This window comes from Eumetopias jubatus, unplaced genomic scaffold, assembly GCF_037043125.1.
Source record: "Eumetopias jubatus isolate StellerSeaLion01/CBP00866 unplaced genomic scaffold, mEumJub1_p1.0 scaffold_6, whole genome shotgun sequence".
Classification (NCBI taxonomy): domain Eukaryota; kingdom Metazoa; phylum Chordata; class Mammalia; order Carnivora; family Otariidae; genus Eumetopias; species Eumetopias jubatus.
Genome location: NW_028274812.1, coordinates 37671585 through 37699576, shown reverse-complemented (window position 1 = coordinate 37699576; position 27992 = coordinate 37671585). Strand labels below are relative to the sequence as shown.

The 27992-nt window shown below is 40.2% G+C and overlaps 1 protein-coding gene across 1 annotated transcript in view; it reads left to right on the top strand.

The window, feature by feature from the left end:
- Window positions 1-27992, top strand: part of TRMT11 (tRNA methyltransferase 11) — a 151113-nt gene that overhangs the window by 112449 nt on the left and 10672 nt on the right. The gene's annotated exons all lie outside the window — the stretch shown is intronic.

The following is a 27992-nucleotide window of genomic DNA, read 5'->3' as shown; positions in this document are numbered from 1 at the left end:
AGTACAGGGAATCTCCATCATCAACTTACCTAAGAAAGAAAGCCAGGAAGCAGGAGTGGAAGGCAACATTTCTTTGGAATGGCCAAGTGTTGGGAGAGAAATTAAGACTCTTAGCTTGCCTCTGAGATGGCCAAAGGATCTGGCAAACAGGGAGCTCTCTGTAGAACCACCATCTCTTCTTCCAGCAAGAACTAACAGTCGCATTGGTAATAATAAGAGCAGACATTTATCAGGGGCTTTCATGTGCCAAGCACTTTAATTCTAATTCTTTTTCTTCAAAACCACCTAATGAAGGATACCATTTTTATTCCTATATTACAGTAGAGGGAACTGAGGTTTAGAAGATAAAATAACTTGCCAAGGTCATGTAATTGTAGGGTCATAAAATGTTTGATCCCACAGAGAATTGCATTTTCATTTACAGAGATTGGGGTGTGTGAACTGTTTTCTAATGGAGGTGTACTTGTGTCACAAGTGTGTCACTCCTCGTCTCTGCCAAAGCAAGCCCTATGCATCCTGCAGGAACTGTGAGACTGGCTCTATTTCCATCATAAAATCTTCTTGGGACCCTATCAACTTTCTTCCCACAGTGCACCTGGAGCACTTATGTATCCCTCATTTACTTGGCAGTCAATCATGAACTGCCCTAGCTAACTCTCACTTATCACACAATATTGTGGGTTTTTTTTTTTTTAAGATTTTATTTATTTATTTGACAGAGAGAGACACAGCGACAGGGAACACAAGCAGGGGGAGTGGGAGAGGGAGAAGCAGGCTTCCTGCTGAGCAGGGAGCCCAATGCGGGGCTTGATCCCAGGACTCTGGGATCATGACCTGAGCCGAAGGCAGACGCTTAATGACTGAGCCACCCAGGTGCCCCTGTCACACAATATTGTTTAACTCTGTTTAATCCTCCTATACATAATGTAAAATTCTTCATGTTGGTGGATTTGTCTTAGAGGTTGAAAATAAGTCTTCTATAGCATCCATCGCAGGGCACGTTATGATCAATTTTTTGCTATTTATTTGAATTAAAGTGGTATTGGTTATCTATTGCAGCTTAAAACAAAACACATATTATCATTTCTGTGGGTCAGGAGTTGGACAGGTCTTAACTGGGTCATCTGCAAAGTTGTAATTGAGACATCAGCTGGGGCTCCGTTCTCATCTGGAGGCCTGAGTGCTGATGGATCTGTTTCCAAGCTCACTCAGGTTGTTGGCAGAAGTTAATTTCTTGTGATTATAAAAGTGAGGGCTCCAGCTCCTTGTTGGCTATCAGATGGAGGCTGCTCTCAGCTCCTAGAAGCTGCCCCCAGTTCCATGCTACATAGTTCTCTCTCACAGACCCTCTTCCAAAATTGCAGCTGCCTTCCTTAAAGTCAACAACACAGGATCTCTAGAATGAATCTGTGAGTAATGTGGAATCACCTTTGTCATAGTCTATTAGTTAAAAACAAGGTGCACATTCTGCTTACTTTCAAGGAGATAGAATTCTCAAGGCCTTGACCAACAAGAGTCAGGATCATGAGGGGTCCACCTTAGAGTCTATCCACCACAAAGAGAAAAGCAGGAAATGCACAAATGTTTAACACTTTATCAAATTCATTTAGCAAATCAATAATAGTACTTGAAATAGAATTCAGAAACCTGATTCTGATCTTTTTGTCCTAATTAATAAATCATCACCATCAATAGTGAGATGGCCTTGGCTACACGGCAAGTTCTTGCTAGGGGAGATGGAGCCCAGGGATGTATCAGCTAGGGTGTGTGTTGAGGGAGATAACTTGCTATGAATTGTCACTGTCCAAAGTGGTGTGGTCAGTTAAAACTGAGTTGAGATGCAAGGCCATCTAGTCAAGAGTGGGTGGCAAAGACCTGGGTATATTAGGTTTGGGATTCTTCAGTTCCTCAGAGAGAGAAGTTGGAAAGGTCCAGGTAGTTTGTCAAGACCCCAGCCTGAAAGGCAGAGATAGAGCTTAGTGGGGGATTCAGTTGCTAGCAGGAAGCTGAGATGGAGCTGCAGCAATGAAGAACGGACTAGTGTGCAGGTGGGGTTGAGGTCAGATTGTGACTCAGTGCGCCCGTGCCTTACTCACTGGAATAGCATTTGCTACATGTGTGGGCAGAGGAAAGGCACCTAATGTTCTTCCTGAGGAAGTCCTCACTGAAGAAAGGGACTGAAAATTATCTCAAGAAATCGAGGCTCTGATTCCATACTGATCAAATTTACGAGAAGCAATACATATTTACATTTTGTTCTTTCCTGAAAGGCACATTTCCTTAATTATTTTTAGTAAGATTTTTCTTTTTCTATCTTCTTTTTTCTTCTCCCCCATTCTTGAAATAACTTTAGCTTTCATTAGAATCGTTAGATTTCTTTCCAGTTATTCTTTTATCTTTGAAACCTAATGATAAAGATATAATTCTATCAATTGAACAAGTTGGATCAAATATGCTTTTCTGTGTATTGCTTATTTATTATACAACTTCCTATGCCTTTTAAATATAACACATGTTTTATGGGGTCTTTCTCTCATGACTCATTTTTGGAGCTGATCTGAGAAGGAGTCATTCTCCAGACGTGGCACCATTGACCCTCATTTTGAATTACATTTTTTATTTATTTTTAAAAAGATATTTCATTCACAGAATCCCCACTGAGCTTTTTATTGTGGAAAATTAGGGCCCGTAAATCATCCCCCTCAGAAAACTATAAATTTTATACAATTGAAACATTCCATGGACTGAGCTTGGCACTTTGATGAAATCACTCCTTTGCTTCTCATAATTTATGAGCTTCCCCCATTCTCCTCCCTCCTGCTCCATCATCACTTTGCCCTCCCAGCAAGGGGGTGGAGTGGTGGTATCGTGCCTTTAAATTGCTCACCGGGGTTTATTGAGTATAATTTGTGAGTGAATTTTATGAATCCACAATATTGCAACTTATTCAAAATTATGAACAATAAAACTTTTCATTTTCTTCTGGCAGGCAAAGGGACATAGGTTGATTACACAGGAGGTGGCTCAGCATGATGCACTGGGGAAGAACAATGTCCCTGGAGCCAGATGACATGGGTTAGAGCCTCAGATCTGCCAGTGGTTTCCTGTGAGCCCCAGGCCTCAGCTCCCTAACCTGTAGGGTCAGATGGGTAATCTCGAAGGTTCATGTGAGCCCCAGGCCTCAGTTCCCTCATTGTAGGGTCAGATGGGTAATCTTGAAGGTTCCTCTCACACATTCTGATTCTATGGATTGAAGGTTGTTCTTAGCATGTTGCTTCTTTTAAAGGGTAATTAGGAAACTAACAGGATATATCTCAAAGGTTTAATGTGCTATTTTGGACCTAGGCAGTTAATTTTCATTTTTAGGGGAAAGGAGAGAAAGCACAGTAGTAGTAAAAAACACAAAGTAGTCCTGATTTTTGTCTGGCAGGTTTGCACTGGATTGGGAGGTCTTGGAAACCAGGGAGTGTGTTTTATTTAACTTGGAAACCCTGATTCCTAGTATAGAACCTAATACCTGGGTTTCTGATAAAAGCATTGAATGAATACAGAGAATCCAAAGGTGTGTTACCCCATAATTTCAAGTGCCCAGAACAGTGCCACACACATAATAGGTGCTTAATACATATTTGTTGAATTTCTAAGAAATGGCTTACTTTGGAATATTAGAATTTCCCTGTGTCCATTCACTGTCCAGTTGACATCTTTATTTTTGTATCCCAGTATTTTTTCCTCACTAGAATTCCAGAAATTGCTAGCTTTATGACATCACTAGTACTCAGTCTTAGAAAAAGTTTTGCTGCTGGAGGAGCAGGCCAGAATTAGAAGATGGGGGCTATGGCAAATTGGCTTAGCTTGAGCTCTGGAATGAGACCTGGGCTCTACATCTTAAGAGCACTTAAAAGACCTTGGGTGGAATATTCCCCTCCCTCGAAGCTCCACTCTCTTTATCTGTACCATGAGGGGTCATACTTTCCTTAACTCCTAGGGAAGAAGTGAGGATTCAAAGAGGTCATCCATGTCAACTGCTTAGCCCAGGGCTGGCATAGAGTAAATATTCAAATAATGGTAGCTATGACTTATTTTAATTATTCTTAGTCATATTGGTGTATACATTAATAATTGCTACGTTTTTTACTTTTGTGTTAAAATTCAGATTCTGTTGTGGCAATGTAACTATTGTCCTATGTAAAATTTATTATAGTTTTATCTTAACTGTTTCTTTAGCTTTTCAGGGCATATTTTGAGTTCCTTGCATTAAAAGAAAAGTGTGTCACTGATATTTAGTAAAGAACCTCAGCACGTTGGCTATCTTATTACTCCGAAATACAGTTTTTGCAATTCTAGGCTTTTAGGAACGAACAAGAATATAGTGCTGTATAAGAAGGGTCTGGTACCTCTTTTTTTCCCACAAGATGGAAAACTTCCTTCCTGGCAGTTGTCAGGTATGACTTTGCCCGCATGCGATTGTAATACAACACAGTACTATTTAACCAAGACTGTCACCAGGGTCAGAATGCAAAACAGTCTGAAATATTTGAAAATCAAGGTGAAGTCAGTTTCCTTTTCTTTGATCTGTTTGCAGGATACCCTGGCAAGGGATGAACTGGATTATGTGGTTTGGAACTATTTACCCCCTAAATACTAAAAAAATGTAAATAAGCAATGAAGTTTGGGGTGACAGAGGATCTAAAGTGATGGCCACCCAGCCCTTGTTGGTAAAATATGGCTCACTTAATGACATTTCAGTCCTAAATCACTTCACTGCAGGCGAGTTTGCTGCTGGCGGGCAGTGGGGTGAGGGGCGTTGCACAAAAACATTCCTTCAGGACCTTTTAAAAAGGCTGAATAAGCAAAGTATCCTGTGTGACAACACTCCGAATATCAAAGGGGTGGTTCAGGTACACGTATTCTTGCCTGTGGCTCTAGGCCCAATAACCTTTTCCTCATAGAGATAGATTCCCTGGACAGAAAACAAATCTCTTTCCAAGTTGGAGAACTTTATCAGATTTATCTCTCATTGTCAGATCAGCATGCAGGAAACAAATGAGGTCTGCCTCATGATTCAAATTAGAAGGAGAGCAATTTACAGTGCTCACTGGCTTCTCGTAAACCTTATTAATGTTTGGCATGGGGTGCCAAGGAGCGGTAAAGAATCGTCCTGTTGAACATTCATATCTGCTTAGTCTCTTATTATATGTCCTCAACGCAGCATTTTAAATAATGGCAGCCAGAGCATCTCGTGAGCAGGAAATGAGAAAGTTACACATGTTTTTGTCTCATGATCAAATATGCTTCCCTATCTTTTTAAAGTCTCCCACTGGGAGGCAAAGTACCGTTTTTTGGGTTTCATTTTTCCTTAAGCTGTTGCCTGTAATTCCCACTTTGTTTTAGATTTGTCACAGTCCTAAAATGGAATTAAGTTGCTTATTTTTGCTCATGTCTTCTATTATTTTGAACTTGGGGCATTTCTTAATTCAGTCATGGCTCTACAGTTGCTTGAATTCACATTTCCCTTTGAATTCTAGCTCATGGCGTCCTGATGGTGTGAACACATGCATGGATAGTGCCAACTTATTTATTTATTAGATTTCAGTTTTCTTATTTCTTTAAGGTTCTCAATATATTTGACCTAATATGACTAATAGCAGACATTTGTTGAGTGCTTCCTGGGTGGCAGGCACCTTACATTTTTATTTTATTCAATCATCGTAATAACATCATATGGTAAGCACTATTATCACCTTTATTTTAGAGATGAAAAGAAGATTTGCCCTGGGACTCACTGCTAACTGAACAAAAGAGCTGGGAATCGCATCCCGGCAACCTGCTTTAACTCCTGTACTGCTGTCTCTCCAACACTGACTTACGGTTCATTGAACGTGATGCCTTCGATAGCATGAGTGTAACAGAGGAGATGGGAAGAGGCTGGGAAGGAAGAAGGTTCAATGCCGAAAGAGGCATAACATGGAAGAGGATCTTAGTCACACAGTTGGCTCTTGTTGAATTGAATTGAGTTGGCTTCTTAGGTACCTTGTTAATAGGAAGTGATGTGGGGTGGGCCACCCAGGCATTCTGAGAATTAGAAAAGGATGATCTTTCATGACAGAAGATTACAGATTTTTTTTTGGTAATTTTTTATTTTGAAATAATTTATACTCTGAAAGAAGTTATAGAAAAGTACAAAGAACTCCCATATGCCTTCACCCGGACTTCCCTGCTCATTAACATTTTACCACATTTTTGGGGGGTCATTTTTCTCTCTCAATAGATACTCATTATTTTCTGGGCCATTTGGAAATAAATTGCAGACACAGTGGTCCTTTGGTGTTCATTTTCTTTCTTTCTTTTTTCTTTTTGGTGTTCATTTTCTAAGAATAAGTAAATTCTCTTACATAATCACATTATAATCATTACCTTCAGAAAATTCACACTGATTCAGTGCCAATATCTTAGCTACAGATTTTATTTATATTTCACCAATCACCCCAATAAAAATATTTTGGGAGACGTATTCAGGGACCCATCTAGGATCACATGTTGCATTGAGTTGTCGCTTCTCTGTAGTTTCTTAGTCTGCAACAGTTTCTGTCTTTGTCTTTTTTTCGTTTTGACATTTTTTGTGAACATTTGGTGATTACATTAAATGATGGAGGAGGCATGTGTCTAGGTAGCAGAGTATAGGGCAGCTAAGTTATAAACGTTCAGTTTGGGTTTATCTGCTGTTTCCTGGAACTTATATACTTGGGGCAGGAATAACACTGAAGCAGTGCTGTGTTCTCAGTGAATCATGTCAGGAGGCACGTGGTGCTAATTTGTTTCATTGCTCCTCATATTAACAAGTTTCTGTACCATAAAGTTACAGTGTTTCAGTGGATTAAAGTTAAATTTCATTTAGATGCCAGGTGCCTGGGAATTTGGTTCAAAGCAGGTCCATCACCCCAGCAACTTTGAATATTCGGGAAGAGCTAACTTCCTGACCTGTAAGCCCCAGGACCAGAGCAGTGGGCAGTGACGGTAACTGATGTCTTATCTCTATCACCAGAATCTCCAAGTAATCATTCCCTTTGTACTTAGGAAAATGTCTTGATATTTGGCGAAACTTTAATGAGATAAATGGAATATCAAAATACTTCTATGTCAAAACAAAATAATGATTTTTTAAAAAGATTTTATTTATTTATTTATTTGAGAGAGAGAGAGAGAGAGCATGAGAGGGGAGAGGGTAAGAGGGAGAAGCAGACTCCCTGCCAAGCAGGGAGCCTGATGTGGGACTTGATCCTGGCACTCTGGGATCATGACCTGAGCCAAAGACACTCGCTTAACTGCTAAGCCACCCAGGTGCCCCAAAACAATGATTTTTATCATTGATCAGATGATGGTGAGCAGAGCCATTTCTAGAGCAATTGCTTTTGGGGTGGGAGTAGAGGGTGTAGTCAAATTAGCTTTGTGCTATTGTTGGAAAGGAGGTAGATGGCCTCACACCTGGTCTGGAGGCCCAGTTCTCTGCAGCAGGACTGGGCCAGGTTGGAAGGGCTGGCACCTGAAGCTGCATCTTTCCCCTCGAGTGGAGGGATGGTATTATTTGTGAACATTTGGTGATTACATTAAATGATGGAGGAGGCATGTGTCCAGGTAGCAGGCAGTTGGATTCACTCTCAGTCCACCGGTGTGTGTGTGTGTGTGTGTGTGTGTGTGTGTGTGTGTGTGTGTCAGTGCACATGCACGTGCATGCACTTGGATGTTCTATGTGTGTTATGAGGAAATGGGGGTGTGTGTGAGTGGGAGTAGTGCAGATAGAGAAGAAATTTAGAAGAGGAAATACAGGTGAGGACCCAGTCATAAAAGGCTTGGCCATTAAGCAGGTGCACGGACTGGAAGACCAGGTCTGGGCTGGTACCAAGACCACATTGGTACCAAGTGTGACTTGAAGGAGGTTCTTGTGAGTGAGGCCAGAGAACTAGTGACATTTTTAGCCTAAAATCTGGACTGATCTTAGAGGTTGAGGAAGAGAACCAAAGAATTCCAGCTGGGGGAGAAGCAGAGCACAGGATCTGTAGACCAAGCTTGACCGGCTTATGCTGTTAAAAATCTGAGGTCAGGTCATAATCAGCAGTGATGCAATCAGCATGGACAGTTATACTCACCTCATCCAAAGCCACATTCACCTTAGGGTCGCATTATTATGTGGGGAGGTGAAAATTTCTCTCTTCCAAAGTTGTTCTTCAATCATGTATCACTTGTGCAGCACTGTTGGGTCCGAGAAACATATAGCATGATTTGATCTGGGCTCCATACCCTTCTAAGAAATAACTTAAGACTGAGAAATATGGTTTCCTTTCCACATAGGTGGGTGAGTTGGGTGGATGGGAAAGGAGAACGTCAGAATGTTCAATAAAATAGGTATTGGTAGGGGTGCCTGGGTGCCGCAGTTGGTTAAGCGTCTGCCTTTGGCTCAGGTCATGGTACCAGGGTCCTGGGATCGAGTCCCACGTCAGACTCCCTGCTCAGCGTGGAGCCTGCTTCTCCCTTTCCTCCCTGCTCATGGTCTCTGTCGCTATCTCTATCTCTTTCCCTCCAATAAATAAAATCTTTAAAAAAGATAGGTATTGTTAAAGAACTGTGTCGGAATAGGATTTTTTACAAAATAATTGCCTTTAAAAATCATCACCTATTCTTACACTCTGTAATTCTGTTCCCTTTCAGCTTCCTATTGTAATCCCTTTCTTTTCCCATGGCATTTCCCATTTGTTTAATTTAAGCAATGTTCCCAGAGTTCATAGCAATGAGGTGTTGTATAAACACAGTGGGGCAGAATGGAAACCCTTCCTATGGTAACAGAAACCATAGAAATGTGTGTGTGTGTGTGTGTGTGTGTGTGTGTGTGTGTGTGTGTGTGTGTGTGTAAAGCTGTTTTAAAGTCAAAGTTTTGCAAAGCTCATGCAGTTGGGAAAATGAAGTGTTTCATTGTGATCACATTGCTGTTTGAGTCTATTGTTTTTGTCATCATGATTTAACATTTACTGCATGTCTGTGGTCCCCCGGATAGACCCTGGAATTAGAAGTCAACTCTGCTTAGTGGATTTATGCTTGAAATTAGATAGCAAAGCCACAAAATGGAAAAAGATAATACTTCCAAAACAGAAATATTGACTAATGCATTCCCAGAAAAGGTAGGTAAGGAGAAAATGAGTTTGACCCAGGCTGTGAGGAATGAAAAAAGTGTGAGAAGACTTATGTGTCTAGCTTGGGGATGGTTTGCAGCCATTTCCAAGAACCCTGGGAGGGACCGTGGAGGCTGCATGATCTAACACTTTAATCCTCCTCTGCCACAGTGCAGACCCCATGAGGAGGAATCTTGATGAGGAAACTCCCCGTCTTGGATAATAATAACAAGAGACCCTCTGTGTAGGCAAATTTTCAGGTGGAAGTTTTACTCTACCACTCGCATAACCAGTGCAACAAATAATCAAATCCTCAAGCTTTGAAGGAAACTCTGAGGGGATTTTTCTTTTAAGGATGTAAAGTTCATTCAGAAATAAAGATGTAATTTCTTAGAATAAGTTTTTTTCCCTCCCCTTCACATGTGTCCCAGATCATCCCTCTTTTCCCTACCTCAGATACCCCCTACACTTTTTAATATTGAATGTCGCAATAACAAAAGTAAGCTGCAGGTTATTTATGGAAACTGCACAATATTAACTTTGCTAATTACATGGTTGCTCACTTTCCCAGGACCAGATCGCCTCCCATTTGTTTCCAACTGCTGTGGCCACCATGTGTTTACGAGTAAGACAGAAATAATAAACAGCAGGTTTCCAAAGTTAATCACGTGTTATTGCTGCAGCTCACACAGGGAGTTTGCCATCTGGGTTCAAGGGCACATCATCCCAAGATAGAGTGGAGTGAGTTGGGGTTTCCCCATCACCCTCCCATGTGACCATTTGGGAAATTTTGAATGGAATCTTTTTAAAAGATTTTATTTACTTATTTGACAGAGAGAGACACAGCGAGAGAAGGAACACAAGCAGAGCAAGTGGGAGAGGGAGAAGCCGGCTTTCTGTGGAGCAGGGAGCCTGATGTGGGGCTCTATCCCAGGACCCTGGGATCATGACCAGAGCCGAAGGCAGATGCTTAACAACTGCACCACCCAGGTGTCCCATTGAACAGAATTTTGAGACCAAAGTCACCCAAGTTCAGACTGACAGCTGATACAACTTCCTAAGTATATGAGATTTTCTGCAAATAACTTCTCTGCATCTTGGTTCTCTGTATATAAATTAGGGATAATGAGTCCTAATTTCTGGCGTGGCTAGAATCTTAAATGAGGTGATAACGAGATGGTACTTGGCATGGGGTCAGTTGCTACTGAATGATGGTTCTTAGTTTCTTTCCACTCCATTTCATGCTCTTCTAAACTCTTAAATACTAAGGTGAGAAGGCATAAAAGATGGCATTCATACCAGGCTTGCTATAAATCCAGAATAGAAAGCTCCAGCTAGGCACCTGGGTGGCTCAGTTGGTTAAGCGACTGTCTTCAGCTCAGGTCATGACCCTGGAGTCCCGGGATTGAGTCCCGCATCGGGCTCCCTGCTCAGCAGGGAGTCTGCTTCTCCCTCTGATCCTCCCCCCTCTCATGCTCTCTGTTTCTTATTCTTTCTCTCTTAAATAAATAAATAAAATTATAAAAAAATAAATATTAAAAGATTTATCAGAAATAAATGTATCACATATATATATTTTTTTTTTTTAAAAGAAAGCTTCAGCTAGGCCATATTCTGCTAGGGGATTTGCTGTGTTATGGGAGCTTCTTTCTGCCCAGTGCTAACCTATCCTCTGGTCTCTCCTTGGTTAGTGAGCTGGTGCCACTGCTTATTGGAGAGCTGGGCTATTTGCTGGATCCCTGAACTGGGTTTGAATAAACTCGTGTTATTCAGCAACCCTTTAAAAATTGGTATTATTTTTTTAAAGATTTTTATTTATTTGACAGAGAGAGACACAGTGAGAGAGGGAACACAAGCAGGGGGAGTGGGAGAGGGAGAAGCAGGCTTCCTGTGGAGCAGGGAGCCTGATGCGGGGCTCGATCCCAGGACCCTGGGATCATGACCTGAGCTGAAGGCAGATGCTTAATGACTGAGCCACCCAGGCGCCCCATAAAAATTGGTATTTATTAGGAATGGCAGGAGTGATCAGTCCCTCTATGTGAAATAATTCCTGTGGTTACATCAACTGCTTAGGTCCCTGGATCTATAAATTCTTTCTGTTCCCCCCCCCCTTTTTTTTCAAGGGTTTACTACTTGGATGCTGTTTCACCTCAAACAGCCAGTTCTGCTCTGACATAGTGAAGATATGGAGCTTCCCTCAACTGACACGGCTTGGCTAGATGCCAGCCAAGTGTTCCTCCAGGATATGTTGGCTATGGGATAAGTTACAGATAGTCTGGCCTTGCTATCTTCAGTGATCATTTGTTGTAGTAATAATAACAATCACAGGGTACATAATTGGTTGTCTAAAAACATGAACTTTATTAATTATCCTACATTTCTGCTTGACTTCTGGCAACTCCTTCTAGACTCTATTTCTTAGCATGCCCTCATCTGTCATTTCTACCACAAATCCTCTACTGCTCTCTAGCTGCCCACTTCCCTCTATATCACTGTGTTTCTCCGAGCCCCTGGCTTTTGCTATGATTTTTCACTAAACTAGAGATTTAATGCCCTTCTCAGTGGTGAGGAAGAGAAATTGAATCATGGGTGTCTCTCCACGTCTTCTGTTTTTCTATGTCTGCTGTAGCCCGGAGAGCCGGGCTATTACTATTACTGAGGTAGGTTGTGTGTTTCTAGACTACCGAACCAATTCCATACACCCTTGTTGAACTCAGGACCTGATAAACTGGTCAGGCTGCAGGCTGGTGGCTGGAGACCCAGGTGAAACCCTGTCCCTGCCCTCTGGGGGCTCCCATTCCAGCTGGAAAGCTAAGCATCTCAACAAACAACCATGGTACCATGTGCTAAGTGCTAGAATTAAAGTATAAACACAGTGACTTTTGGGGTGTGATGTTGCCTCATCTGTACCTGAAGCAAGCCGTAGTATTTTGACTTCTTCTAGAGTAACAATTTGTCTCTGTGTGCCCAGGCAGTGCCAGTTTATTTCTAGGACGCTTTCACTTTTGGTGTTTCTGCTTGGATGATAAATTGCATAGTTCCTTTTTGCAAATCAAGGACCCATATATGAAGTTCGTTTGATCTGGGGACGATTACATTTCAATTTATCGAGATTTTTTGTGTTGCTGGCTTTGCATGAGTGATTGAGGCAGTGAAATAGGATCCTGATCTGGTTCCCCTTTCTCATCAGCAGTAGTGCTCGTACTTTTTCAGATCACATCAAATGTAGGGTGACAATCCTTTGCTCTAGCCCGTTTGTATTTTTTAGTAAATAAGCTCAACAATAGTATGAGTTATTAAAATCATTTTTCCTCAATCATTTGATTTTTAAAGTAACTCCCCAAAGGAGTTGACTAAATATCTGGGGGAAAAAAAAAAGATCCAGACCCGGATTTGATTATTCTAAGTCTCCTATACCACTCTGCCTTGGCGGATGGTAGGGAGAACTGCTGACAATTATTCTTCACAGTTTAGCTTTAGGTTGAAGGTGGAAGCAAATGCTGATCACGAAGAAATCTAGATCTGAAATTCTATGTGATTCCAAAGAATGTAAGTTCAAGTTAGCATATGCATGAGAGCTTGTATTGATTTTATAGCCAAAATAGAATTCATTCATTTATTTATTCTTCCGTCCATCTGTTGAATAAACAAAATCCACACCTAGTGGCTGTTATGTGCCAGACAATCTATGAGGCACACAAGATACAATGAGGATTTATGCAGACATATCTCTGCTCTCAAGGAACTTGCAGAGGTTGAACCAATACAAGTGATTTTAATTTCATCCACCTGATATTCAGTAGGACCTAGATCCATTCGTTGACTTAAAAAGGAATATGGATGGCTACCTGTAACTGTACGATCTGATTGGAAAAGCAAAACAAAACAAACAAGGACAACAAAGCCTTTCAAAATCTGTGTCACCGGAAAAAGCAAGGAATAAGAGAAAAATTACTAAAAATGAACTCAGGAAATGTAGATTCTAGTCAAAACACTACCTCTTATTAACTCTGTAACCATGGGTGTGTCACTTAGCCTCTCTGAACCTTCATTTCCCATTCTATATTGCAAAATGTAAGTTTTAATATGTGTTGTGTCTACCCCACAGATGAACTCTTTAGACCTGGAAATTCCCCAACTCTTCTGTTCAGGTTGACTTTCTGGAAAAGTGTTTTATTCTTAGAGGATTTGATTATTGAGTTATCTTTATATTCTGCTGCTGTCAGTAGATTTACCATAAATGTTTCCTGAGAGTCTCTCTCTTGAAGAGATTCAGACCCCAGTTAAGTTCAACCCAATTAAAAATAGAACCCCGAGATGCAGCAGCTGTAGCACCTCTCAAACCTCTTCAAATAACATTGAACGACTAAGTGCCTGCTACTGTGGAGATAGTACCCACGGAACCAGCAGCAGGCCCTCTCAGAAAATGATAACACTCCAAGTGGCTGTCAGTCCTCAGTAATTTCTAGTAGTTCAGGGGATGCTACCTTATCTTCTAAGAGTTCTAAATGTTCCTGGTAGAAAAAAAAAATGCACATCCTTTATTTAAAAAAAAAAAAATTCCCACTGCCCACAACAAAATCCTCCAAAACAATACAGAGCAAACAGGGATGCATAGGCCTAATGAAGCCTATCATCAGAATGCAGTAGATAGCTGTGGTCATGGGGATGTCCGGGAGGTTTGGGGTAAAAGGCCGGTGAAGAAATTTTGATTAAAAAATGAACATTGATTCCCCGGGATGTGGAAGAAATTTACTTCCTTTCTTCCCATTTCGTAAAGAAATGACCAACTTTCAAATATATGGCTCAAAAATTGAATTTGGCTCTCATGGACTGTTTTCTGACTTTGTTTCTTATTTTCTTCCGATTCTTTAAGGAGAGTTTGAAAACGTTCCTTAGCCTCTCCCTAATAGAAATTTCGACTATTAAGAAATTACCAAATGAAAAATTATAGAAAGTACTTTGTATATAAGACAAAGCTCAGAGGAAGATCTTGTTATCATATTTCAACAGCTACTCACTGGGGGGACATCTTTTTCTCCTTTCTAAATTGCATGTATCACTATTCATTAATAAGCAGAATGACAACTATTTAGACTGCCAGGTCTCTTTATAAACATTTTCTTAGGTGGGTGGGATTTTTATACACTTTCCCAAAGGGCCAAGTTGACAGAAATAGACTTTTGCTTTATTTCTACAGAGCTCTAGGGTCAAAATCCCTAGGTCAAAATATATGTTATTCACTTCCTACATTTGGTTGTGTGATCTCTCTGAAGGCTGGCCCAAGAGAGTCCTTTCTGATGAGACTTTCAGCATAGCCATTAGTCACAAGATAAGCATGTGACTGTGGGCCCTTTGTAAAATGAAAGCGCCCCAATGAGAGTCTTGTCCTTTACAATAAGAACAGGACCAATTTTCCTCAGAAGCTCATGGCTGCCTGCATGGTGTGATTTGAGAAATCTTAAGCCTTTTGTCCCAGATATTTTCCCTGTTGAGCCCTACATTTTCACTAACAGTGTATTACTCCTGTGGGTGAAATCTTTCCAGGCCATTCTCTTTAAAATATGGCCATAGCTCTGGGAAAGGTCCTAATACTTCGGTGTGTTTGACTTTATAAGAGATCCTTTTTCCTTTGACAAAAGAAACAGAGTAGGATAAGAAGACTAGGTAACTGGCAGGGAAAGGGTATTAAAAGAAGAAAAATGATGCACATAATGGAAGATGAAGTGCCAATGTGCCAATGAGAGTCAACTTACTTCCACTTATGAGTACGGATTCAATGTGTCTATGCACTGTGTTAGCTTTTGGAATGTTCCCATGAGCCTCCAGCTGAGTGTAAATGGAGAATATCTTTCTGGGAAAACAAATTGGACATATTTATCAAGGCGATGAAGAGTACTTTTATAGAGAGAGCCAATAACTTCAATTGCGGGACTTTATCCTAAAACAGTAATCAGCAATGAGCAAATTTGGACCCAAAGATGTTCATTGGGACATTATTTATAATTGTAAAAATAATGGAACAAGTTAAATGTTTATTAATAGGAGAATTAATACTATGGGAATGAATTTATGCTATAAAAGTGACTAAAACAGTATACAAAATATACTAATAATATCTCAAGCATATAAAATTGTATGTATAGATTAAAAAATAGAATTTTAATTAGTGGTTGTCAGTAAATGGTTATTTTTCTTTACTTCTTTATATATTTTCCAATTTTCCACAGCAGTCATTTATTACATTTAGATACAGAAAAAAATTTATTAAAAAATTAATCCAAGAGCAAATGTTTGGGTGAAGGTTATAAGACTAAAATATGCGTGTCCCCTGAGGAGGTGGACTATTTCTGTTTAGCAATTTCTCAGTAGATAATTAAAGATCTGTCAGACTTTTCCTTATGTATGGGTCTTTTATAGTCAAGGGCTTTAATTCTACATAAAGATGTCTACAAAGGATGAAATTTGGCACCTGATGTTTGATTTTGGATAGGATTGTAGCTTGCTGTGTCCAAATCTGAGATAAAAACAAGTTGGATGGAGTTTAGCATAGGGAGGTGTGTTCTAAGCCTTTCCCTTAGAATTGGACAGTGGCAGCCACATGCAGGAGGCAGGGGAAGCCTTGGTATAAGTCCCTTTTAGCCCAAAGGTACATGTAACAATTCTGTCTCCTCTCTGGACACAGACCTGGGTCATCAAACTCTTTTTCCTAAGTCTGGTTTGCTTTCCATGTTATATCTGACATATCTGAAGAAGAGAGATCTGGACTCACTGTCTTGGTACCATTTTCCTGGTCTTTCCTCCACCGGGAATGCATTCCCCACTTATCTCCTCTCATGTTCTTTTGGCCCATGGTAAATGGAAGCTGCTCCTTGAAGCCTCTACTGCTGCCCCCAGTGAGTGTGATCTCCCCCTCTTTGAACCTCCATGGTGCACACACCTATGGTATTTTTTACACCCCTTTTCTATTAGGTTGCCAATTTCTTAAGCACAAGGGCTATGTCTTTTATCCCCCATGTCTTGCCCATATGGGCAAAACTGAGCTTATTTATTTAATGAATCATGTGTTAATTTGGCTGGCTCACAGTCTGCCTCCCATTCTTCATGCAACTTAGATATGATTCCCATCATTTAGCTCAGAAAGAGCACTACAAGTAAGGTTAACAGTAAATTTTTCAAAACTTCTCAATGGGGTAACTTTCTAGAGTGAACTCTTTGCAGATGGAAAACACAGAACACAGAACTACAAACTACTCATGGTTTAAATTCCCTGGGCTCTCCACCATGGTTTATTTAACGTTAGTAGTATGAAAGAGCCACATGGGCTTTAGTATTAGAGAGAACTGCCACTAATCCTTGAACCTAACCTTGATACTTACTGGCAGTGGGATTTTGGGTAAATGATTTCTCTTCTCCATGCCTCAGTTTCCTCATTTTTAATATGTGGAATTATTTAATGGCTGTCTCCCAGCATTGTTGTGAGGATTATATGAAATGATGTATGAAAGCACTTAACATAGTGTTTGGCACACAGATTTAAGTCTCTGGGCTCATGAGGACAGAAGATCCATCATGTCCTGGACAATTTATGCCCTCTGAGAAAGCCAGGGCCAAGCACCCCAGACTTTGCAGGGCAGTATCTACTTAATTTCTGGTCTGTTGCTCTGAACTCCCTGATCTATTCGTGTAACACAATCCCCCAAACAGTGGCTCCTTTGAAAATTTTGAGGGAACACTGAGTTGGGTTATTGAATAAATTTCTGCAGTAAAAGCTTATTTGGATATAAGTATATAATCTATGAATCTTTTACATACTCAAAGCAGGAGAGTTTAGTGGGCTCCAGAGCTACATTGCTTGGGTTAAAAATCCTCTGCTATACTTAATTCTCTGTTTCCAAGAGAGGTTCTTATCTAAACTTGGAATGATGATAATGATAATGATGCTAATAATAACAATAATAGTAATATCTACCCTACAGGGCTGTTTTGAGCAGTGTATGAAAATAAGCTTACCTCTGCCAAGCACTTAGAACAGTGCCTGGCACATAGTAGGCAGTCGAACAAAGCTAGCAACTCCTAATAAAGTGATTTAATAGGTGGAGCTCTTCAAGGAGCATGTGGAGCCAAGTATTCCAACAATGAAGTGAAGCTCTTATTGTAGTCCTGGCGCCATCTTTGTGGGGAGGAATGGAGCACAGTCTTTGGAGACTTGTGCCTCACAGTGGTTTGGATTTGTTAACAGCACTAGTCAAGGAGCACAGTGTGCTGAAAAAAATTGCCAGACGCCAAATGAGATAAGGAGCGTCCTGTGAGCACTGACAGACTTGAACACTCCCAGCAAATGGACAAGGGAAATGATGGCCTTGCCTAAGTAATCTTGTCCTTCAACTTTGACACAACTGATTTTTTTTTTCAAATGCCGCTGACCATATAAATAAACACAGGAACTTCCTGATAAGGGAATGTCTTTATTTTCTGTTGTAATTTCTATCTCTGTTCACAACATGGGTATTTGATACGGTAGAAATGAAATGGTGTGCCTGAGTGGGTAATCTAATAATAATTAGGTGATCTGATATTAAGAAATAAATGAAATGTGTACTTTATTCTGTTTCTATGATCTATTAGATTCTTTTCTTCTTTCTTTCCTTATGTTTCGTCTCTTTTGTCCTTCCTTCGAGTTTTTTTTTAAACTTAACCTTCTAATCCTTTGATTGAATATCTATTTCAGCTATAATAGTTTATAATTTGACAGATGATTTAATAGGTTTTTTTAAGTTTTCCTCTGCTCCCTGCCCTGTCTCTTCTTTCTCGGCTTTTTGTTTGTTTGTTTCTGCCTTTTGTGTTAGGTGTCCTCAAATGTCTGGTGAACCTAGGTTTACTCATAATTATCAGTGAGGCATGAAAAAGGTATTGGCATTGTGCTTCACAGAAGATTAACAAGGAGGTAAGTCAGATTTCTCATGGGACGGGGTCACCCAAATATCTGAATCTTAGTTCTCTCTTGGGTCCATCAGTTTCTCTGGGAGGATTTTAGAGCATGTGGGAGGTATTAGGTCAGATGCCAGTGTTCTCAGAGGCGAATGTGGGAGTCTCACTGCTCAGTCTGCAGACTTTCACTGAATTGCCCTCTTTTTTTAGGCCAGGTATGATAGCTTGCAGTAACAGTGCCAGTTCTTCATGTCTTCCCGTATGCCCTTTGCTGTAGGACTCTGCATTTCCTCTCACCGAAGAGTAGAGTCTTGTTCTCCAAGAGTTAAATCTGGGCTACTTTGTTACTTACTTTGGGCAATAGGATATGGCATAATTGACAGTGTGTCCATTCCAAGCCTTGGACTTCAAAAGCCTTGTGCATTTTGGCCTGTTCTCTCACATCTGTCAGTGGCATGAGAACATTTTGAACTCTCCTGCTGGAAGCAAGAGGCTTATGGATCAGAATGGAGCCCCCTAGTCACCCTAGCCAAAGTGAGCCTGGATCAGCCAACCATTCTCCCAACACACAAGCATCTCCAGCTAACCCCTTATTCATAAGCAATACATTGCTATTGTTGAACAGCATTGGGGTTTTATGGTTGTTACAAAGCATTATTGCCGTAACAAATAACTAATACTACAGGGTTTCACCCTCCTCCTCGGTGCTGCAAGCCTCTTCAGAACTTAACCTCCCATCTTCTGCCCAGATTGGGGAGAAGTCACCCAGTTATATGGGGTAGGAGAGGGATTGGTTTGACTAACTAAACCTTACACTAATCTTCAACCACTCCTCTTGTGAGTCATACCTTCGCCCCCGATTCAGAGCTCTTCCAGGGCTCTGTGTCATTATTGGGATTATTTCCTTTTTAATCTCCCTCTGTAGGCACCAGGTTTTGGCCTTTTCCTATTGGGTAGATCATCTGCCCATTCACCCAGTGTCTGAAGTTTTGTTACTCACTTCTCTCTACCATCATATCCATATTCCATGTTTAGCCAGAAATATCTCCAGTTATTTATTTTTTTCTCCCTGATACTAAGTTCTCAGTCTTGTGTGTGTGTGTGTGTGTGTGTGTGTGTGTGTGTGTGAATGTTTGATAGATGTGATTTACTTCATGGTTTTAGATGACATGATTATAAATATCTCTCTAAATAACTTAGTAGTATAATGATAATTGACTCCTCTCCCAATGCTTTCTCTCTCCTGTGTTGACTTTCATATATTAATTCATTCAGAGGCTTTTATCAAGGGTCTACTATAGACCAAATCTTGTGCTAGTACTGGTGAAACAGTGGGGAATGAAACTCTCCTTAAGGAAACTACAATATGGAAATCTATCAATAGTCTTCCCTAAGCACTTCTTTCCGCATTGTCCTTGTAAATATTATCGAGCTACCTCTGTTGTCCACTGGGGTTTATAATGTGGTGATCAAGTTTAAGAGTAGAGTCACATGATTGTCAGCTTAAATATTGGACAGGAACTTAACCTCTCTAAACCTTGGGCTCTTTGGTGTAGTTTGAAGTACTTAAAAAAATCTTGTCAACATTTAAAAATCAAGATTACTCTCTTCTTTCCCTCTAATACATATTACATCTGCATAAACATGCATGCAAGCACATGTACGCACATTCTGATTTCTTTTGAATAATTCAGACACTACAACATTGGGCCACCTTCCTGCATGGCAACATTAAGCAGAATTCAATAAGGGTTAACTTCTTCCTCTTTTTTTTTTTTTGACTGGAAAAATAACTTTATTTTGTTTGGAGGTATGGGCAGGTGTCCGGTCTGAGAAATTCTGGGATTGCTTCTTGGTGTCAGCAGCTTTGGTGACCTTGAACGCACTGAAGTGCACGGTCTCACTCAAGGGCTGGGACCCACTGTGACAACATCCTCAATCTTGCCATCCCTGAAGCAGGGGGACAGGTACACAGACATGTTCTTGTGGCATTTCTTGAAGCAGTTGTCCTTTTGGATGTAGAAGAGATAGTCTTGGTAGATGACAGTGGTCCTCTGCATTTTGAGTGTGGTCATTGCACCAAACAGAATCCACTCTCAGATGGAGACATTACCAGGGAAGGAGAATTTCTTATCAGTAGAGGTGCCCTCAATGGCATCCTGAAGCCCAGACCAGTGTTTCTGTAGTATTGCCGGTGCTTCTCCTTGCCAGTTTCTCCAAACAGGACGGGCTGACTTCTTTAGATGGAGCATGATCTGCCCCATCTGCCGAGGTCCCCTCACTTCCCATTGTAGTAGAGCTGGCTGTTTTACGCATTTGTCTTATTTGTCTGGCCTCACATGCATTTGAGTTTTTCACCTCCTCTAGAGATTAGGATATTGGAGTCCTATTTTTAAAAGGAATATTTAGTAAATCTGTAACTTTCAAAGATATGAGACATTCCAGTTCTTTCCCCAGATAATGTTTCTTTTCTATTATTAATCAGATATCCCTAAATACGAATGTATTTATTTGTATATGTATTTTAATGTATTTCCTATTTCTAAATGTGTTTCAATATTTCATTGTTTCACCAGTATTTGTGAAATGGGTTGCAGATTCTGAACAGGTTTTTGGCCTTCTTAGGTACTTAATTCTGTGAAATCCCTCATCTTTCTGATTTCCAGCCCTTTTTGCCATATCCTTGTACCCAGTTACCCTGGTCTTCGGCCTTCTCCAAATTTTTCTGACCCGTTTTCATTTTCATTTAGTCTCCACAGAGTTTTGAATTCATGACTCCATTTATCCAACCTTGTGTTCTCCCTTCAAAACCAGTCTTCCTATTTGCTCTCCATGGTGTTTGGGCTGTGGGCATCCCTTAAAGACCCCAGCCTGGCTTATTCTTCCAGTCCTAGTGCCTCCCATTAACTTCGGTGGTTCAACAGCACTGTTCACCCTGCCCCGTATCTCTCCAGACCTTGGGCTGCTGAGGCCCACCCCTCCCAAGATCAAAAAAGGGGGTTCAGTCATCCTGTAACCCTAGGGTCCTCTGATAGTTATCATATTGAGCAGAACACTCATAAGAGATTAAGATTGATTTGAACACTTGAAATGAACTTTAATTGGCTTCCACCTATGGAAATCCATGGAGAAGGATTGATTTTCCTCACCTACTTAGGAAAAAAACCCAATAAATCTTTATTTTTTAGATACTACATGGTGCCCTTATATTTTGCCTGATTCCTTCAAGGGACATGAGATTAATGAGAGCAAAAATGATTCTTGGGCATTGTAGTAGGAGAAGGAGTTTGACAGTTGGTCTCAATTCTTCCTTGCAGTGTTCAGTCCACTTCTGAACATTGTGTTTCAACCTGTGCCCCCACAAAATGAAAGAGATGTAGATAAGCTAGAGGCTGTCTAGAGCAGAACCTTCAGGGTGGGTTGTAGGAATGCAGAGCTATATTATGTAAAAAGAGGTTGAGAAGTCTGAGGAGAGTAAGTTTGGAGAAGAGAAGGCTTGGGGGTGGTTGAGAGAAGACAAGGAATGTAGTTATCATCAGAATCACCAAATTGTCATGTAGAAGAAAGAACAGATGACTCCAAGGGATTGAAGTTGATTCAGTGGGTCCCAGAGAGATATTATAGGCTTTTTTTTTTTTTTTTTTTTAAAGAAGAATAGTTCAAAGCTGAAATGTGCTGCTCAGGGAGAATATTCTGGACCTCTAGGCAACCAAGCATAAAGTGGATGACCACTTGGTGGGGATGTTGTAGAAGGGATTGACTCATTGATGGGATGATCTGGCCAAATGATCTCTAAGGTTTCCTTTTATCCTGAGATTATCTAGAGTATATGAAATTGTCATGACAGGAGATTCTAACACATTTTTAAAACTAAAATCATGATACAGTGCATGTTTTTAGATAATCTAAGAATCAATTTATTTCTATTATAATGGTAATGAAATACTAATGTGTGGATGTGTTCTGTTTACTCATATAGCAAATTAGACCTCTTTTTTGGTCAACAAGTGCTATTGAATATTGTTGAAAAAAATCTGGCTGTTTTTTCCACAAATTAACCACTCGGGCTCAATTAAGATAAGAACTTAACAAATGTTAGCTTCAGCCCCAATTTCTGTGTTAAAAATATTTATCTTTTTTCCTTTTTCCTTTGCTCCTTCCAAATTAGAAAAGTGATTAGTGAAATGATATACATATTATCACTGACAGTTAAGAATATGGTAAATCTGGAAACTCCAGTTAGGAGGACGTATTATTGAATAATTCAGTCTCATTTACTTTCATATGGGCTGAACCTCAGCTTTATGAATTTCTCTCCCCATAGCCTTACCTCCTCTTCTCAGTCTGAGTTCTTTCCATGTATTTCTGTGTCCCTGGACCCATTTCCTGTGTTCTGACTAGAGTTTGGTCATTTGTGTACATGTTTGTTTCTCCCTTTGGATGGCAATGTCTTGTACATTGTTGAAATCCCCACAACACCTATTGCCCTCTCCTGCGTGAAGTGATTCTCAATAAATGTTTGTAGTTTCAAATGATTTCTACCATAAACTCATTCTGTTTATTTGCCGCAAGTTTGGTCTGGCAGTTAATATGCTAGCACTCATTAAATATCCCCTATGAGACTGTGATGAGCTTGTCTTGGAAGTTATAGGTCACTACCATTATGTGAGAAGGTGACAGACCTGGTGGCTCTGAGTGTATAGAAACATGGCCGAAAAGAAAATGCATTTGACAGTTTTTTTTTTTTAAACATGGTTTTTAAGTGGGGATGGCCTTTTCCTGTGGTCTGGAGCCACTGTTTCCCAGTGCTTAGGCAGAGTAGTAAAAGAGCAGAGGACACTTGGATCTCGCCCCAGAGCTACCACCAGCTAGCAATGTGGCATTGGGCCAAGCATGGGGTCTTTCTGGTCTCCGCTTCTTCATCTGTGAAACAAGAGAAGGGAAATTCACTGGATTTGCAGTTTCTACCAGCTCTAATGTTCCTCAACACCAAACTGAGAAATTCCCCCCTATCTCTGACATGGTACCATTTCCCTCAACTCCTTATAATGTGTGCAAGTTCAGACAAGTTATTTAGCCTCTGAGTGGCCCCGCTTCCTAACTTATAAAGTGGGGGATCCCTGTTTCTTAGTGCTGTGATCAGGATCAAATGGGCTGATGCGTATGAAATGTTCGAACAGTGTCTGATGCAGAAGCAGCTCCAACTTAATGTTAGCTCTTTTATTTTGCTACTTTGCTGAAAAGATGTCAGTCAGTCCATCCCCTGTTGTTAAAATTACAAACTAATTCCTGATGCGGTGCCTGGTATAGGGAGCATACCCAATACTGGTTTTAAATCTATTTTCTATTCCTCTTTCAAGCAGCATTATATAAAAGTGTATTCAGAGTATCTTGATCACTCACTTACTCTGGTCCCCAACTTGTTATCTTTAACTCGTACTCTCTAATGCTCAGTGTGTTTGCTTTTACACAACTGATCTTTGGCTTCCTTTTTTTTTTTTAAGATTTTATTTATTTATTTGACAGAGAGAGACACAGCGAGAAAGGGAACACAAGCAGGGGGAGTGGGAGAGGGAGAAGCAGGCTTTCCACTGAGCAGAGAGCCCGATGCGGGGCTTGATCCCAGGACCCTGGGATCATGACCTGAGCTGAAGGCAGACATTTAATGACTGAGCCACCCAGGTACCACTGATCTTTGGCTTCTGTCTCATTGTCCCATGTTCTGAGACCATGGAGAGACTTTGACCTTGCCATTTTCATGTTCATAGAACTCATCAGTAGTATGTGGAGACAACTGGCACACAGAGATGATGTCTAGGGATATCTGAGTCTAATATTCTAATGGAACACTCAGCATCAGAATGCTCCAGTCCTTCTAGAACTTTCATTTTGGCCTCGGCATAATGTTACATTGACATGACTGGAAGGTCAATCATTTCAGGTCAATATATTAGAAGTTTAATTATATCTATTTAGCATTTTGATCTGCAATAAGTTCTGTTCTAACTTTGTAGATGTAAGGAAATATATCCCATGACGGTATGAGAGAGAAAGATAGGAAGGAAACAACAGTGGGGTCTTAAGTCTTAAGGGGTTAGCACTGTCATTGGATGTGGTGTTCTAGGTATTCTGAGTGCAGCACCCCTTAGAAGACATTGCTGACACAAAGAAACCCATTGCATACAAAATCCTTTCATATATGTAATACTCTTTAATGCTTATCACTATTATTTGATTTTTTAAATCTAAGTGTCAACTGAATTTCAGAGAGGTTAAATAACATGCCAGCAGGTAGACAAGCCAGAATGTGGACTTGGGTCTTCTGACTCTAGGGTATGTGCTCCAGGGTGTTCAGAGAGAAGAATGTGATGCTGTTTCTGCCAAATAAATCTTGAGTAAAATGCAGAGGCCCCTTGTACATTTTGTTTGTTTTATTATTGTTAGGCTGTAGTAACAACTCTGATTGTCCAAAGTGGTCCACAATTTTCCAACTTTGAATTTTTGACAGAGTCATGATTTAAAGCTTCAAGCATGTGATTATGAGATGGTGGTTCTTAACATTAACCACAACCTCCCTGCTAACCACATAGCGGCCAACTCTCAAGATTTCCTCTAGGAGAGTGGAGGGATTTTTCTCCCCACATGCAGTCGAACTCCATGGGAAAACATTAGCAGTGGCAAATGACTTTCTGAATGAATGCTCAAATCTGAGGTAGATGTGAACCTTTGTTCTTCCACAAGAGGAAGCCACCATCAGAGTGTTCTCTATGAATACCTTTGAGAGATGTCATCTGAACACTTTTGGTCATTATCTATTAGCCTTCAGGAGAATTGCTGTAGTTAGCAATGCATGCAATGCTATGCTTAGCATGCAGTGGGAAGTGTTGTATCTTGAGGCAAAGTACATTGATCTTTATGGATATTTATATTTATTTCCTTTGGCAGACATGGATGAAGACATTTTTGAAAAATGGTTCATTCAAGTCTGTGGACAGACAAAGCAAAATATATTTTTAAAAATCTACCACAGAAAGGATAATAATAGCTTCCTTGACTGAAGACAACAGACAGGCATGAAATATAAGGGAATTATTTTATCCTGGACAAGAGAATTGCTGTTACAGCAAATTTTGACCTTGTCACAGTCTGGATAACTTTTAGGTTTTAAACTTCCACCCCCACAGACCCCAGTCCACAGAGGAGATAACTGATCTGGGGTTTAGCAGTATTGGCAAGGTGGTGCATTATGGGATTTAGCTATAGAGTGTTTGCTCCCCAAGGAGAGAACTGCAGGAATTTTAAGAACTTGCATCAATTCCCTTGTGTAGAAGCAGTATGTCTAAGTATATTTCAAGTAAATCCTCAACTCAACACATAAAGCTGTAGTTACACCACGCCTTTAAAAGGAAATTAGAGCACGGGAATGAGGCCAGACTGACCTTCATCCACCGTTTATCTCTTCAATTGCCCTGTCAGTCCATTTCAGTCACATGTTAGAGAGGCTTTCCGTTTCACTGAGAGCACGTTCACCTCCCCTCCTGCCCACCCCACTACCACGTTGGTGTGAGGCTCTTGATTTTTCTTTCAGGCCCTTAGCAGTATAGCAATCTGGATTGTTTCTTTAGACATGGTTTCTCTAGCAAATTGATTCATTTCACAACTCTTCTTATGACAAGTGTTTAAACACTGATTAATCAATTCCCTTTTTAAAAAAAATGTCCTCAGTAATGGTCTTAGGGAGGTAGATTTGATCTGGTGAGTGTAAGACAAAACCTCAGGCTTTGACAAGTGGCAACAAATGCTGGTGAAGATGTGGAGGAAGGGGAGCCCTGGTGCCTGTTGGTAGGAGTGCAAACTGATACAGCCATTATGGACAACTCTATGGCGGTTTCTCAGAAAGTTGCTGGAAATACCATATTATCCAGCAGTTCCACCTCTGGGATTATGTCTGAGGGCAATGAAAATGCTATGTTGAGGAGATACCTGCACCCCATTTATAGCAGCACTATTGACAAAAGCCATGACATGAAAACAACCTAAGTGTCCATGGATAGGTGAATGAAAACAATGTGATGTCTATGCTTAGATCCATATAATGGAATATTATTTAGCTATCAAGTGGAACTATAAAAAATGCTGTCATCTGTGACAACACAAATGGACCTTGAGGACATTATGCTAAATGAAATAAGTCAGACAGAGAAAGACAAATACTGTATGATCTCACTTATATGGAATCTAAAAATAACAAAACAAAAAACCAAAATCATACAAAAAGAAATCAGATTTGTGTTTATCATAGGTGAGGGGTGAGGGAAATGGAGGTAGGTGGTCAAAAGGTACAAACTTCCACTTCAGATGAATAAGTACTAGGAATGTGATGCACGATGTGATGACTGTAGTTAACACTGCCGTATGGGATACATGATAGTTGTCAGGAGAGTGAATCCTAACGGTTCTTATCACAGAGAAAAAACTTTTTTCTTTTTCTTTTTTTGTATCTCTATGAGATGATGGATGTTAACTAAACTTATTGTGGTCCATCATTTCACAATATATGTAAATCAAAATCATTATGCTCTACATCTTAAACTTATGCAGTGCTATATGTCTTTTATATATCTCAATAAAACTGGGTGGGGGGAGGTGGAACAAAAAAACTCCCAGCCTTTGAAGAAATACAATATACCTTAGTGGCATAATAACTCTATTGCTTAGATGAGGGTGCATGCTCATTAGGGCAACTTAGTGGCATCATGACTAGGGACATTTATTCGTGTTACTGCTTGTTTTTCAAATGTAATCTGGGAGAGAGTGGCAGTAAATAACCATTCTACCTGCTTCAGTAGAGATGGTGAGATTCCCTGGGTTCATGTGGAAAAAATGGGATAGCAATATGGATAATTTCACAAATTCATAAAGCTAATGATTTATCTATTTGATACTTAAATTTTGTATTAATTTTATCCCCAATCACATGTTAGAAGTAAATCTCATTGCTTGTAGAATTTATTGATAACATTACCATCTGTGTGTGTATGTTGGGGGGGTGGTAACTTTGAAGACAAACATAAGGCACGGATGGTACAGGTAGGTCTTAGGACCTGTCAGTTGGTAGATTGGCCATTTTCTTTTGCTCCTGGTCATCTGCATCGAATAAGTACATTTTGAACTATTCCAAGCAGGTCAAAATTATCCGACATTGTTTGGGTTGTGCTTTGGTGTTCTCCTGTTGACCTTTGTCTGTTACCTGACTTCGATTAAGTAGGGAGTCACAACATGGGTATCTGGCCGGGTCTTATATCTGGCCAGGTCTTATATCTATCTCAATGTGTATCTATGATGTAGTCTTACTGTCGGATGGGGGTTGCTAGTGAGAAATATGTGAGTTTGAAACAAAAACTGTTTTTGATGATCAATGTGCCATTCATTCTATTTGACTTAAACTGATCACAGTAGTAGGTTATGGTCTCTTCAACACAGTACTGACACCATGGCTGTTTTTAATGACTTCCAACATAGGAAGAAAAACTAAGAACTCAGAACTCAGGGTGGGTGTGGTAGGGGAATTATAGTATAAAATCCATATGTTTTAGAATTGGTTGTACTGTATGAGGTTGGAAGAGCTCAGGTATGTTTCGGGTTAGTTCAGTCCCTCAAACTATTCCTTTCAAATGTTTTCTTTCAACCAAATCTGAAACACATTTTGCCAAAACCTTTTTTCCCTTAATTTTTAAAGCCATGTGTATTTAAAGGGACATTTAATCCATATGTTTTGGCTCATTTACACTTAACTCATCAAGATATTGTTTTTAAGAGCTATTTGAGCTCCACGAAGCCCATTTTATAAGTCTTTTCTTCCGCAGTACTAGGAAGTTGTGTTTTGCTGGAAACAGA